The sequence below is a fragment of the Oncorhynchus clarkii genome, chromosome 6, assembly GCF_045791955.1.
Source record: "Oncorhynchus clarkii lewisi isolate Uvic-CL-2024 chromosome 6, UVic_Ocla_1.0, whole genome shotgun sequence".
Lineage (NCBI taxonomy): Eukaryota > Metazoa > Chordata > Actinopteri > Salmoniformes > Salmonidae > Oncorhynchus > Oncorhynchus clarkii.
The window spans coordinates 8,798,508-8,814,456 of record NC_092152.1 but is presented as its reverse complement, the minus strand read 5'-3'; positions in this window follow the sequence as shown (position 1 = coordinate 8,814,456).

The following is a 15,949-nucleotide window of genomic DNA, read 5'->3' as shown; positions in this document are numbered from 1 at the left end:
TAGAGGAGGTTTTGAGGTCCACACCATTTGGTCATATGATCCCTTTCACTCATCTAGATACCATCTCCACTATAACCCCGAGAAGGGACAGATCAGAACAACAATTCAGTTCAGTGCATCTTTGATTCAGGAAATCCAGACAAGCATTTCAAGAAATCCAAACAACTGTATGACAAAACATTACTACTACCAATATTCTTAATTCAATTTCTAAAACACATGTAAAATAAAAAATATAACATCACATTCTGTTGAAACAATTTTCACAAATTGGTTTATACTCACTGTCAACCACATCGCAGAGTAATAGGATCAGTCACAGGATCAGGAAGGTATCCTGATCATCGAGCAGACCCAATCTGATGAGATTTAACAAAACCAAACAAAACAAACAATGCGACAATACACTCCTTCATATATCACACATTCCAACATGTCACTTCGATACATTCCAACATATCACTTTGATACATTCCAACATATCACTTCGATACATTCCAACATATCACTTCGATACATTCCAACATATCACTTCGATACATTCCAACATATCACTTCGATACATTCCAACATATCACTCGATACATTCCAAAATATCACTCGATACATTCCAACAAATCACTCGATACATTCCAACATATCACTCGATACATTCCAACATATCACTCGATACATATCACTCGATAACCAGTAAGTTGTGTGTGTGTGCTGGTGTATGTGTGTGTGTGTGTGTGTGTGTGTGTGTGTGTGTGTGTGTGTGTGTGTGTGTGTGTGTGTGTGTGTGTGTGTGTGTGTGTGTGTGTGTGTGTGTGTGTGTGTGTGTGTGTGTGTGTGTGTGTGTGTGTGTGTGTGTGTGTGTGTGTGTGTGTGTGTGGTAAACCATACCGGAAAAAAAACAAAAAATGGCCAGGCCATATTTAATTTGGTAACTCCTCTTTACCACCGAATCTGGATCCCTTTATACCTATGAAACTGCTGAATTTCACTAACCCCTCTCCCAAGACCATAGCCTCAGGAAACGTTTCAAAGAGAGAGGAAATTACTACCCCCATTCTCCTGGAAGAGAAACAAAACATTTCTTTAGCATAAGGAACCAGTGCTATTTGATCCCAGGCATCTATTTAAAAGTTGTTTGAGACGTGGTCTCTTGCGTCTCCCTTAACACAAAGATCGTAATCTCTATGAACCCCTATTGATTTAACTGAGCCCATACACTGCTATGTTCCTGCCCCGCTGCTTTCCAGAGGATTTGTTGCTGCTATTTTGAAAAAGATGACAAGGCTTGTATCGCAGCATCCCTCCCAAATGCAGCGGGCATAGTCGTCTCCATTACCACTCTATTCATTATTTAACCTTGTACCTTGTATTACTAAAATGTTGCATAAAACACACTAATAATATATTACCATTCAGATACTGTTTTAACACTCATTAAATGTACATCAACCCTCCTTATCAATGTCTTCGTCACTGTCGCCCATCGTAAGGTTTAGAAAATAAAAGAAACCAAACCATGCTTATTCTGTCCTTACTAGAAGACAATGCCTACATGTAGTCAAACCTAACAATATTACACTATATTTTATACCAACCTCTGCTTCACACTCATTAAAAGTAATTTACTTTAAGATTAACCTGTAATGCGACAAATGTAGAAAATACATTTGACCCAATACTTAATCAATTCAAAATTCGAAATTCTTACTTTCCAATTGACTCACTCTCCTTTGTTACCTTAACTGGCCTACATTCCCTTCAAGTCAGAAAGCCCTCTTCAATCTCAACCATACTGTACTCTACGTCTGTCTTTCCATCTAACGTTATGTTACCACGTGAATTTATTTAGACATTTTTATTATAGTCAAAACAAACAACTTCTGTTCACAGGGAGGCCACTTTAGTTACTCATATCTCTTCCTCCCTTTCCTCAAGTCAATTAATCTATATTTTTTAGAATAAAACGAAATAAAGTGTCTCGCGAGATTTAAAACCCCTAGGGTTTTCATGTGTCGCATTGTTCTCGAAACCCCCAAATATGTTATCTCCGGTTGTACTTTACCATATAATACTTTGTGACCCTGCTCTACCACATAGTTTACTAATGTGGCGATGTTTGGTATACGAGTTCTTCGTCTTTTTATGGCAATAACAAATTCACTACATATTGTATCAACACCGAACCCCCAAATCTACACCCTTTAGCGATTGTTATAAATGCAGCGTGAAACAAAGTTCGACTATTCGAAAAACATGCTTTGTGCTCTAGCCCATATACACTGCCCATTTTAATACGTTACCTAACATCCACTGTCCTTGATTCCCACAAGGATTATTCAACCCCAAAACCTGCCAAGGACCAGGGTTGATCCAAGCTCTCTGATTCGTAATGCATTATACTTTTCTTGCCACAAGGCAGTCAAGCACCCAAGCTAACTGGCTAAAATTGGATAGCTTTCTAGCTAACGCTACTTCCAGACACAAACAAGAGAATCTTCACTCTCCATTCTACTCACCTAGCCGAGCTGGTTAGGCTTTTTCATGTTTATTCAAAACGTTGGTCACTAACTGTGCTGCTGGTAATAATATATATATATTTTTTTTAATCCTAACTTCTACTGACACTGGCCATATTCAACCAGCATTGAGCATCGGTAAATTCATCAGTTATTCTGCGCTCTGGTACATTTAAACAGCTGCTTTAAAATCCAAACAAAACAGCCTTTTGCAAATTTACCAAGTACCCTATTCAACAATGTCTATACTCAGATTACTTCACAAATAGTACAGTTAGTGTGATTATGCTGAGAGAATGCTAACGTCAATACAATGGTGTATTGAGCTAATGATTGTTCTTTTATATCATTCTGCCAAGTCACAATTGCATCCCTGAATTTTCTATTTAAATGAGCATTTCCCATATTCGAGCCGAATTGGTAGAACGCTTGTGTACTTCTATTAGTATCTTTATGGCTTTGCTATACTGTACCTCTTCTACGATGGTTATTTCTGCTCATCTCTCCTCGCGGTTTTAATATATGCTGATCTTTTTCTGTGACTATCTTCCAGATCCTGTAGACAGTCATACAACCTTTATGGGTTGTTTAACTTGCATCTTATTATATTCCCAGTATTAGTTTGTCAAATCTCCAGTAATCGATTATACACACAACATTTTTCATTATATTTTTTTTCATGACTTCACAAAATCAATATTTAATGTAGGAAATCTTAGGTACTCACATTAATTAATGGGGCGGCAGCTAGCCTAGTGGTTAGAGCATTGGACTAGTAACCAAAAGGTTGCAAGATCAAATCCCGAGCTGACAACGTTCTGCCCCTGAACAAGGCAGTTAACCCACAGTTCCTAGGCTGTCATTGTAAATAAGAGTTTGTTTATTAACTGACTAGCCTAGTTAAATTAAGGTTTAAAAAAATCGCTCTGTTTCCAACCACTCTTTATTACACTCCCAGCGGTACCCAAAAACGTTAGTTTCTCGGACGCTGCCCTATGGGAATAATTCTCAACGGTTCTCTATTCTTCCAGAAATGGAATAGAATAGAATAACATCTAGCACTTAATAATACCACCTTGTGAAATTCCATGATGGGCAGTGTTGAACGGAACCCCAAGATAACCCTACATATCTTATTATCCAAATGGAAGATAAACACTTATTTCTGCCCTCACACACTCACACACATATCACAGTCACAGAAAACACAAACAAAAAACACAGAGGGAAATGAGACAGACAAGAAAAACCAGTAGCGCTGTTTTTAGATTTCAAAACTGTGTCTACATGAACAGGGAAACTCATACCATTATCAACATATTGCCTAATTAGTGGTCCCACAATGGATTGTTGTATCCACACTGGGATATCGCCTACTGCGATTACTATGGTATAGATTATCTTACGTCTATCAAAATGTGCAAAACTACCTACAGAGTACCCATGTCTCCTATCTAATTATGTAAAAAAAATCCAACCTTGCCTTGTATTTTCTAAGTATCAGGAAAAACGAAATACTTACAATAACACCTAACAATAGTAGCCCAGGGCATACCTGTTTACCTCATTTAACAAAACATTTGATCAATTACATACATGTTAAAATTTGAACTTCAAGTCACCTGCACTATAGTCCCTCATTCAACGAGTTTCACCAAGCCGAGTTTTCTCACAAGATTACCCGCGCTCCAGTCCTCCACTCTACATTAATCTCACCAATTCCTACTGTGATCAAGTCAGTACCACAGATTGGACTTTTGGTTGACCGCAACTGGCTAATTCACAATTATGCCCAAGGATACCTCACTTAATAAGAACACTCTGATAAAATCAACTCAGTCCTGCTAGTTACCTCAGCTGTGGCCCTCTTAAGGAAGACCTCGCTCGGAGTGTACTCTCAACAGGGGCTATTATGTTTTTATTCATTTTATTTTTTCTTATCTTTTAAAAAACACATATTGATAGATTGTCCAAGCCAACCTCTCTCAGTACTATGTCTGAGACCTGGTATCCACCCGTGCCTGCTACCTCTCAGATCATAGCTGCTAAATAATGAGTGTGAATGAGTCTGATCCCCTGAGTTTACCCAGATATTCAGGAGAGGACAACAAGTGAAGTTGCAGATCCCATCCTTTTCACCAAAAATGTTGGGGAAATTCAATCCTGAGAGAGATTTGGTCATTTATTCAAACAATTCTCTTTATTTAATATCGATTAATTATTACAATAATGGAGGCTGGTCGACCCCCCCCCCCCCTCCCTCCACCCCTGAGTGTTGGACCGAGTAACCTAACCTTTACACAAATGCAGAGTACTATATATAGCTGACACTAAAAATTCTTAGTCATGATTGATTCCACCAATCCCATGCAAATTGGGGCATCATAAGCCACTCTGGGTCCATCCTGTCGTCATCTGCAAGTGGGTTCTTGTTTTAACTCCACCCTGGCTTAGTTTCCCAGATTCAAGGATGATTTTTTAGACAATGAGGGATTGTTCTACTCCTAAACTATCTCTAGTAAAACACATTCCAGGCTTTGTAATGCAGTATTGAACTCATTTGTCAGCTCAAGCCATCTCCAGTGACCACACACCCAGATTAGCTGCAGGGAACTAGATTGGAGACCATGAAAACACAGACACTAACAGGACAGAAATGTCTTACTATTAGTTAAATATTAATTGTTAACCATTAATATCAAATAAACCAGGTAAATGCGTAATTTTTCTATCACACTGGCTGTAGTTCTTGCATTCCGCACTGCATAAAGTATAAATGAGGCTTAATGCGATTGAATCAACAGGTTTTAAATGTCAATAAGACACTGAGTGTATCTAGTCTTCTATGTATCTGGTCAGTGCCGGCTCTAACCACTAAGCGGAATAAGTGGCCGCTTAAGGCCCCCACGGCCGCTAGGTGGCCCCCATCCAGGAATTCAGTCTGGCGCTCAACATACTGTTGAGAGTTAGGATGGCAGAATACACAACGTGCAATTTCGATATTTGCTAGTCACTGACAGTCACTCAATTAGCCCATGTCAGCTAATATGTTATAGATTGTGCAGTAAGTTAGACTAGCCAGCTATCTAGATCTTGTTGTAATCATGGCCAAATTATTGACCAGGCAAGCAAGGCACTCGCCCAGGGGCCCTGATCTCCAGGGGGGCCCCTGATCTCCAGGGGGGCCCTGATCTCCAGGGGGCCCCCACTGATTTTGTTAGTCACTTTCACTCAGATGTCCTATGAATATGTATTTGTCATGGCAGGAAATTATCTTTAAAAAAATTATCTCCACTGCCAAGAGGTGGGCCACTAAAATGTGTTGCCAAATATTGCTTGGGGCCCCCAAAACACTATAGCCGGCCCTGTATCTGGTATCTAAGTGTCTGGTCTTGGTTGAGCTTTAAGACGGGGATAAACAGAGAGATGCTTACTATCCATGTGCTCTTGTTTTTTTTTTTACGACAGGCTCTCAACAGCTCCTCAAAGACAAAAAAGAAAAACCCTACGATGTTGCCATCACCCTTTTACACTCAATTATCATGTCTTTGAAAAGCTCTTCGCACAATTTTGTTAAATTCCTTCTCCATCTTGCGAGCAACTCAATTTAGACTCGCAAAACAACAAGTTTTCCTTACAAGTTTCTCACTCTTTCTTTTGTTGTAAATTGTAGATGTACTATTTCGACCTGAAATAGTTTTCTGAGATATTTATTTTTCAATTAGCCCCAGGCATGTGGATTCCTCATTCTTCATGCTGATAATTTGCCTAAAAGTCATCTACCACTGCTCCGAGTCAGCAGTAAATCCTGCTGCAAAGGAACGCTTGACCTTTTTAGTAACAGAGTCTAGAAGTAGTACTGCGTACTATGTATATGTAGGATGGCAGAATACACAACGTGCAATTTCGACATTTGCTAGTCACTGACAGCCACTCAATTAGCCCATGTCAGCTAATATTTTATAGATTGCGCAGTAAGTATTTCCAAAGCACACAGTGTTGTGCTTCTGATAGCTGATTCTGGAAAATAATGATTGGGATGATTATTCTTTCATATACCTCAGTCGAGAAGAACACAGCACTGTTACTGTTTACAGTCGTGTAGACGGGACAAATCTCCCAAATCGGTTTGCATTCCAAGCAGAGGAAATATAGCTCATTGCTCTACAAGGCAGACACAGACATTTTCTCAAATGACTGAAAGCACGCCACGCTAATGTCCTATCATGTTTGGAGTGATCCAAGTATAACCAGCATGATGTGTTAAAATGCAACAAGATAGGCTGTGACACACTGAAAACAGGGTCATTGGCATTGATAATGAGGCGTGCTTGCACCAACACAGTCCAGGCATGAAGATGAATTATCCTAAACAAAAATCACTTGAATTAGTTCACAATATGAAAGATATACCGGCCAGTATTACTGAACGTGTTCATATTCCTGTGTGATGTGAACGACAGAGCCACTCCGTCATGCTGCCTCTATCTTCCTGTACTTGGTGTGGAGTCAGCACTAGGCACTAATGCTGATGGATGTGTGGATGCCTGGATGGAGAATCACACAAGCACCCTCTGCAGGACTAGAATATTACAGCAAAATAGCAGGCGGGATGGGAGGAGGGAAAAGAGGAGAGGAGAGAAGGGGGAAAGGAGGTGAAACAAGAGGAGACGGTAGGAGGAGAGGAAGAGAACACAAGAGAACAGAGATAGTAGGAGGAGAGGAAGAGAACATAGATGGTAGGAGGAGAGGAAGAAAACACAAGAGAACAGAGATAGTAGGAGGAGAGGAAGAGAACATATATGGTAGGAGGAGAGGAAGAGAACACAAGAGAACAGAGAGAGTAGTACTGGGTCCCGTGTGGGTATGGAGAGAAGAAAACGAAGAAGATATGGAAGAGAGCTGCAAGGTAGAGCTGTATATTTCAGCACCATTAGCTCTGAGCTGTTGGGGACGTCTTGTCTTGTGGGCCGTAAATAAGGTATTTGATGATGACAGAACAAGAGAGGGGGAGTTTTAGACTCATGAGATTTACAGGATTGTTGAATTGTCTAGTCAATTACTTTTAACAATGCACAACATTTTGATTAACGTGACAGTACGAATTCATTTATTTGACTTTGTCTCTGGCATTCCTTCACAATCTAAATCCAACTTATCTTAGTTCATACATTATTCATCCTGAACAGCAACATTCCATTGTCTCTCGCAGGCCCCTGAACGTGCTTGTGTAAACATTTCCTATGCGTCAGTGAAAATCTTCCATCTATTAGCCATGTACTGTTTTGGAGCTTTGAGCCTCTTTTTTTCTTGAGTGTAAACAGAGTTGGGTGCAGGGTGACAGAGTGGAACCGCTCTCTCTCTATGTTGATGGATTATTCATTGGCTATAATATTCCACTGTTAGACTACTCCAGAGAGTCATATAGAGGGGCTTTCATTACCGCCAATATCCCTATTTCAGCACACCGTTTTCCCACAATTCCACGTTCGCTCTGCCCAGGTGCTTGGCTCCCTGTTAAGGCCGTAACCCCCCCCCCCCCCCCCCCCCCCCCCCCGAGGCTAGGTCTAATAGCTAGGACTGGGTGATAATAATATGATCTGGCAACCCTCTGAGGAAGAGAGGCTCGGCGGATAAGACTAGATGATAATAAGATCTGGCAACCCTCTGAGGAAGGGAGGCTCTGCGGATAAGACGGAATGATAATAAGATCTGGCAACCCTCTGATACTGTACATGTGCTGAAATATGCTGCAATATCAAAGCACATCATAGATCTGTTAATACCATTTAAAAGAGGCTCAAACTAGCGGTCTAAGCCTCTGCCTCCTGATCACATAAAAAGCACAGACTTGAGTCCTGCGGCTCATGCTTGAGTCCTTAAATGAAAAGGATGGCTGATATTTTACATGCCCCTAACCAATTGTGTTATTTTGTTAGGTTTATTTTTGCGTTGTTTGTAACTTATTTTTTTAATGTGTACATAAAGTTTGCTGCTACCGTGTCTTATGACCGAAAATAACTTCTGGACATCAGAAATTATCATGCAGAAGGCGAGACCCAGATGCAGACACAGGAGGCAGATGGTTGGAGTCTTACAATGTTTATTAATCCAAAAAGGGGTAGACAAGAGAATGGTCGTGTACAGGCAAAAGGTCAAAACCAGTTCAGAGTCCAATAGGTACCGAAAACATACAAGATGAACCAGCACAGAGAGACAGGAAACACAGGGATAAATACACTGGGGAAAAAAAGCGACAGCTGGGGGTGGAGGGGGTGGAGACAATCACAGGGACAGGTGAAACAGATCAGGGTGCGACAGTATCCCCCCCCCCTAGGGACACCTGGCTGGCCGGGTGGAAATTGGCTATGAGGGCCGGGTCCAAGATGTCTTTAGCAGGAACCCAGCAGCTCTCCTCTGGGCCATAACCCTCCCAGTCAACCAGGCACTGGAAACCCCTGCCCCGTGGTCAAACCGTCAGGAGGCGTCTCCCCGTATACGCTGGCTGGCCATCGATTACCCAGGGGGGAGGGATGGGCCTGGAAACAGAAGACAAAGGACAGACATGTGCTTAATTCTGGACACATGGAAAGTAGGGTGGATGCGGAGGGTATGGGGTAACACAAGAAGGATAGCAGCGGAACTAAGCACTGGAGAGATGGGAAAAGGACCAATGAAATGGGGAGACAGTTTGCGGGACTCTACCCGCATGGGCAGGTCCCGTGTGGAATGCCATACACTCTGCCCAATGCGGTAGCGGGGAGCTGGAGTCCGGCGACGGTCTGCTTGTCGACGATACCTGGAATTGGTCTTGAGAAGTACTGACCGAGCTCATCTCCAGCTATGTTGACATCAGCGGACAAATATCTGGGCCGAGGGTACCCTGACATCTTCCTATTGTTCCGGGAAGAGTGGAGCTTGATACCCCAAAGAACACTCAAATGGAGAGAGTCCCATGACCTAACAGCGAAGGGTGTTCCGGGCACACCCCACCCTGACCAGTTGTCGGCTTCAGGTAGTGGGATTGGTTGAGACCAGGCATCTCAGAGCGTTTCCAGGTCTTGGTTGGCTTGCTCCGACAAACCGTTGGTTTGGATGGAATCCAGATGAAAGACTGGCTGACGACCCAATAAGGGTGCAGAATGCCTTGCAGAACTGAGACGACAACCCTGATCGGGACCATGTCTACCGGGAGTCCATGGATCCGGAAGACAAGCTGCCCCATAAACTAGGCAGTCTCCTTGACAGAAGGTAGTTTGGGGAGAGGGATGAAATGTGCAGCCTTGGAGAACCGATCGACTACCGTCAGAATGACGGTGTTGCCATCCGACGGAGGGAGCCCAGTGACAAAGTCCAAAGTTATATGAGACCAGGGACAATGAGGGACCGGTAGTAGCTGAAGGAGGCCAGAGGGAGTTTGCCGTGGAGTCTTGTTCTGAGCACACTCTGTGCATGCGGCGACGAAGGCAGTGACGTCAGGAACCATTGTGGGCCACCAGAAACATTATCAGAGGAAGGCTAGTGTATGACTGGATCCTGGATGACAGGCCAGCCTGGAGGAATGAGCCCATTCCAGGACCTGGGACCGAACTGGGTTAGGGACAAACAGCCGGTTAGCCGGGCCCCCCGGTTAGCCGGGCCCCAACACTCCCAGATCCAGGCTGGGAGTGTTGCGCCTCGTGAACCAGGTTCTCAATACCCCAATCCACAGCTGCAGCAAGGCACGAGATAGGGAGAATGGTTTCGGAGGTCGAGGGTGTGGCAGAGGAACTGTACAGGCGGGAGAGGGCGTCAGGCTTCACATTCTTTGACCCTGGCCAGTAGGAAATTGTGTTAAAGTTAAATCTGGTGAACAAGAGGGCCCACCGAACCTGTCTGGAGTTGAGGTGCTTGGCTATATGGAGATATTCCAAGTTTTTACGGTCGGTTAAGACAAAGAATGGCTATTCTGCTCCTTCCAGCCAGTGCTTCCATTCTTCCAACACCATCTTAACCGCCAGTAGTTCTCGATTGCCTACATCGTAGTTCCTCTCTGCAGGATTGAGACGATGGGACAGGAAGGCACAGGGATGAAGCTTTTGGTCCTGGGCAGATTGCTGGGACAGGATGGTCCCCACTCCAACATCTGAAGCATCAACTTCCTTCTCAAATTGACACGAGAGGTCCGGATGGATGAGGATGGGTGATGTTGTGAACCGATGCTTCAGGTCCACGAAGGCTTTGTTGAAAGCTGGAGACCATTGGAATGGTACCTTGGGGGAGGTGAGTGCCAAGAGGGGGGACGCCAGGGTGCTGTAATCCCGAATGAAACGGCGGTAGAAGTTTGAAAAACCAAGAAATCGTTGCAACTGCACCCTGGACGTTGGTTGAGGCCAATCCACCACTGATTTCACCTTTCCAGGATCCATCTGAACATTGCCCTCAGCAATGACATATCCCAGATAGATAATTGTAGAGCGGTGGAACTCACACTTCTCGGCTTTCACGAACAGTCGATTCTCCAGGAGGCACTGAAGGACCTGTCTGACATGAAGGACATGTTCTTGGGCAGATCGGGAAAAAAACAGGAAGTCATCATGGAAGACGAACACAAAACGGTTTAGCATGTCCCGGAGCACATCGTTTACCAAAGCCTGGAAAACGTGGGGGCGTTGGTGAGTCCAAATGGCATGACCTGGTACTCATAATGTCCACTGGCTGTGTTAAAGGCTGTCTTCCACTCATCCCCTTCACGTATCCAAACCAGGTGGTAGGCATTCCAAAACATGGTGGCCCCCTGGAGAGTTTCAAATTCCGAGGAGAGGAAAGGTAGGGGGTAACGATTTTTAACTGATGTCGGTAAGTCCTCGGTAGTCAATGCACGGACAGAGGGTCTTGTCCTTTTTCTCCACAAAGAAAATTGCAGATGGACGGAGATGCAGGAGATGCAGATGGACGGACGTCCCCAGTGGCCAGAGACTCCTCAATGTACTCCTCCATAGCTTTGGTCTCTGGTCTGGACAGAGAATAAAACCAACCCTGAGGTGGTGTAGTGCCTGGGAGAAGACAATCATAAGACGGCGCGGTCAAAGGGAAGTAGCACGTGCCTTACTGAACACTTCCAGGAGGTCATGGTATTCAGGGGGAATATCAGAGACATCCACAGTCTTGCAAATATCCTGGGGAAGACGACTTGGGGAAGGCTGTGCTGTTTGAAGGCAGTGGGAATGGCAAAATGGGCTCCAACCCAGGATGGAGCTCGTGGTCCAGTCAATCACAGGATTGTGTTTTTGGAGCCAGGAAAAATCCCAAAACAACCAGAACATGGGGAGATGCAATGAGGAGGAACTGTATGGTCTCGCTGTGGTTACCAGAAACCCATAATTGAACGAGCACAGTACTATGGGTGACTTCCCCTATAGAGCTGTCGTCTAGTGCCCTAGCATCCATGGGAACAGAGAGAGGCTGAGTGGAAATACCAAGCTCCGAAGCAATAGTGGCATCCATAAAACTCTCATTAGCCCAGAGTCAATGAGCACTTGGAGAGACTTAGATTGGTCTCCCCACAGCACAAGCACAAAAAACGGTGTGTGGGTGATGGGAATTAGGGAAATCACAGTCTGACTCACCATAGTAATGGTACCCACTAGAGACAAGGGTTTCCTAATAGGGCAGGTAAAATGTCTTTCCCCTCCACAGCACAGACAACAGTTACTATTCATCCTCCGTGAGAGTTCCCCAACTGATAACCTTGCTCTTCCGAACTGCCTAGGCTCAGGAGTATCCAACTCACCTGACGTAGATTGACGAGAGGGCTCGGGTGGCTTCGAATCCTCTCGGAAAAGCTGCCTTCGGAGACTTCAGGATTTCCTCGAAGGTGAATGAGCCATAATTGTTTCACGAGTGTGCTCGAGACCAGACCTCACACTCCTGCATTCCCTTAGGCGTCGGTCAATTTTAATGTTTAGAGCGATAAGGGAGTCGAGGTCCATCGACAAATCCCAAGCATCCAGCTCATCCTTTACATCCTCAGATAATCTGTGCAGAAAAGTATCGACGAGAGACTCCAGATTCCAGGCACTCTCGGCAGCCAAAGTGCGAAAATCAACTGCGTAGTTTGCCACACTATGGGAGTTCTGACCTAAGTCAAGTAGTTTACTGGCTGCCTTTCTCCCGGATACCGGAGACTCAAATACCTTTCTCACCTCTGCCATACATTCCTCCAGATGACCACAAATGGCAGATTGTTGCTCCCAAACTGCCGTAGCCCAGGAGAGCGCCCTTCCCGTCATTAATGTAATAATATACGCTATCTTCGATTGGTCTGAAGGAAACAAAGATGGCTGTAGCTAAAAAACTAAGCGAGCGCTGGAGATAGGAAACCCCGGCAGGTACCAGGATTCCCCAAATATCACTCATGGAGGAGGTAAGCGGGGTTCTCGGGGAGCCGGGATAGGCTGTACAAACTCACCACAGGTTGGGAAAAAAAATACTGGTTGATTGGGGTTTTTCAGAGGTGGCAGGCAGCCTCTGAGCTAACTCCCTGATTTGCTCTATAATAGCCTTTAATGTATGTAAAAATATTTTTGAATTTTGTGTGCTTTCTTTTCAGCGGAATGTTGTCGAGGGGTGCCACTAGCGGAACCCCTAGCCATAAGAAGTTTTAACCTATCGTTGTGGCATTTCTTTTGGAACTAAGCCCTTCCAAAAGGCCCTGTAGCAACTCCTCATGTCTTCTAATGGTGGCTCCCTGCAGAGAGACAGCGTGGCGGAGCGTGTCCAAGTCTGCTGGGTCTGGCCTGATCAGTTAGTACTATCAAGGCACAAGGCGAGACCCAGATGCAGACACAGGGGGCAGATGGTTGGAGTCTTACAAAGTTTTTTTTAAACCAAAACGGTGTAGACAAGAGAATGGTTGTGTACAAGCAAAAGGTCAAAACCAGTTCAGAGTCCAATAGGTACTGAAGGACAGGCAGATTCAAGGTTGATGCACTTATTGATGAAGCCGATGACTGAGGTGGTATACTCCTCAATGTCATCGGATGAATCCCGGAACATATTCCAGTCTGTAGCGTAGCATCCGCGTCATCTGACCACTTCCGTATTGAGCGAGTCACTGGTACTTCCTGCTTTAGTTTTTGCTTGTAAGCAGGAATCAGGAGGACATAATTATGGTCAGATTTGCCAAATGGAGGGCGGGGGAGAGCATTGTATGCATCTCTGTGTCTGGAGTAAAGGTGGTGTAGAGTTTTTTTTCTCCTTTCTCCACATGTGACAATTTACCAAATTTTCATTTGATAGAACTAATTTAAGTTTAAGTCACCGGCCACTAGGAGTGCCACTTCATTTTCTTGTTTGCTTATGGCCTTATAGAGTTGGTTAAGTGCAGTCTTAGTGCCAGCATCGGTCTGTGGTGGTAAATAGATGGTTACAAATAATATAGATGAGAACTCTTGGTAGATAGTGTGGTCTACAGCTTATCATAAGGTACTCTACCTCAGGTGAGCAATACCTCAAGACTTCCTTAACCTCTCTTGGGTAGGGGGCAGTATTTTCACATCTGGATGAATTGCGTGCCCAAAGTCTTTAGAAAGAGTTTCATGCTGTTTTTTGGAAAAATGAGCCAGAAATTGTAGTTTTTCTAGGTGGCTCCCATCTTGGCTTTAGTGTTTCAAGCGTGTGGAAGAGAACGAGTTCTTTGGTATTTTTCTCCGGTAAAGACAATAACGATTCCCCGTCTTAAATTGTATTGTGTATTTATGATTTAGGGTACCTAAGGTTTGGTTATAAAAGTTGTTTGACTTGTTTGTAAAAGTTTATTAGTAACATTTGGGATTCATTTTGTATGCATGTTGATGGAGGGAAACTGGATGGATTATTGACTGAAGCGTGCCAGCTAAACTGAGTTTTTATGGATATAAAGAAGGACAGTATCGAACAAAAGGGCCATTTGTGATGTATCTGGGACCTTTTGGAGGGCCAAAGAATAAGATCATCAAAGGCAAGGCATTCATTATATCGCTATTTCTGACTTTCGTGGCGCACCTGCCTGGTTGAAATATGTTTTTCATGCTTTAGTGCGCGGGACACTATCCTCAGATAATTGCATGGTGTGCTTTCGCCGTAAAGCCTTTTTCAAATCTGACACATCGGCTGGATTAACAAGAAGATAACCTTTCTAGCGCAGACAGTCCGCTTGTGGAACCCCTCGACAACATTACGCTGAAAAGGCAGTGCGAGAAATACAAAACTATTTTTTTGAAATATGTAACTTTCACACATAAACAAGACCAATACTGCAAATGAAAGATAAACATCTTGTTAATCTACCCATCGTCTCTGATTTCAAAAATGCTTTACAGCGAAAGCACAACATATGATTATGTTAGGTCTTAGCCAAGTCAAAAAATCACACAGCCATTTTTCCAGCCAAAGATAGGAGTCTCAAAAAGCAGAAATATAGATAAAATTAATCACTAACCTTTGATGATCTTCATCAGATGACACTCATAGGACATCATGTTACACAATACATGTATGTTTTGTTCGATAATGTGCATATTTATATCCAAAAATCTCAGTTTACATTGGCGCCTTACGTGCAATAATGTTTTGATTCCAAAACATCCGGTGATTTTGCAGAAATACTCATAATAAACATTGATAAAAGATTCTGTTATTCACAGAATTAAAGATAGACTTCTCCTTAATGCAACCGCTGTGTAAGATTTCAAAAAAACTTTACAGAAAAAGCATAATCTGAGAACGGCGCTCAGAGCCCAGTCCAGCCAGAGAAATATCCGCCATTTTGGAATCAACAGAAGTTAGAAATAACACCATAAATATTCACTTACCTTTGATGATCTTCATCAGAAGGCACTCCCAGGAATCCCAGTTCGACAATAAATGACTGATTTGTTCCATAAAGTTCCATAAAGTCCATCATTTATGTCCAAATAGCCACTTGTTGTTAGTGTGTTCAGCCCACTAATTCATCTTCATGAGGCGCGAGCACTTCGTCCAGACAAAAACTCTGTCGGGAGCACGCGTCACGAGCCTAAGACACTCTGCCAGACCACTGACTCAAACAGGTCTCATGAGCCCCTCCTTTATAGTATAATCCTCATTCAAGTTTCTAAAGACGGTTGACATCTAGTGGAAGCCGTAGGAAGTGCAACTTTATCCATATCCCACTGTGTATTTGGTAGGCCAAGCTTTGAAAAACTACAAACCTTAGATGTCCCACTTCCTGGTTGGATTTTTCTCGGGTTTTCGCCTGCCATATGAGTTCTGTTATACTCACAGACATCAATCAAACACTTTTAGAAACTTCAGAGTGTTTTCTATCCAATACTACTAATACTATGCATATATTAGCATCTGGGACAGAATAGTAGGCAGTTCACTCTGGGCACACTATTCATCTAAAAGTGAAAATGCTGCCCCCTATCCTAAGT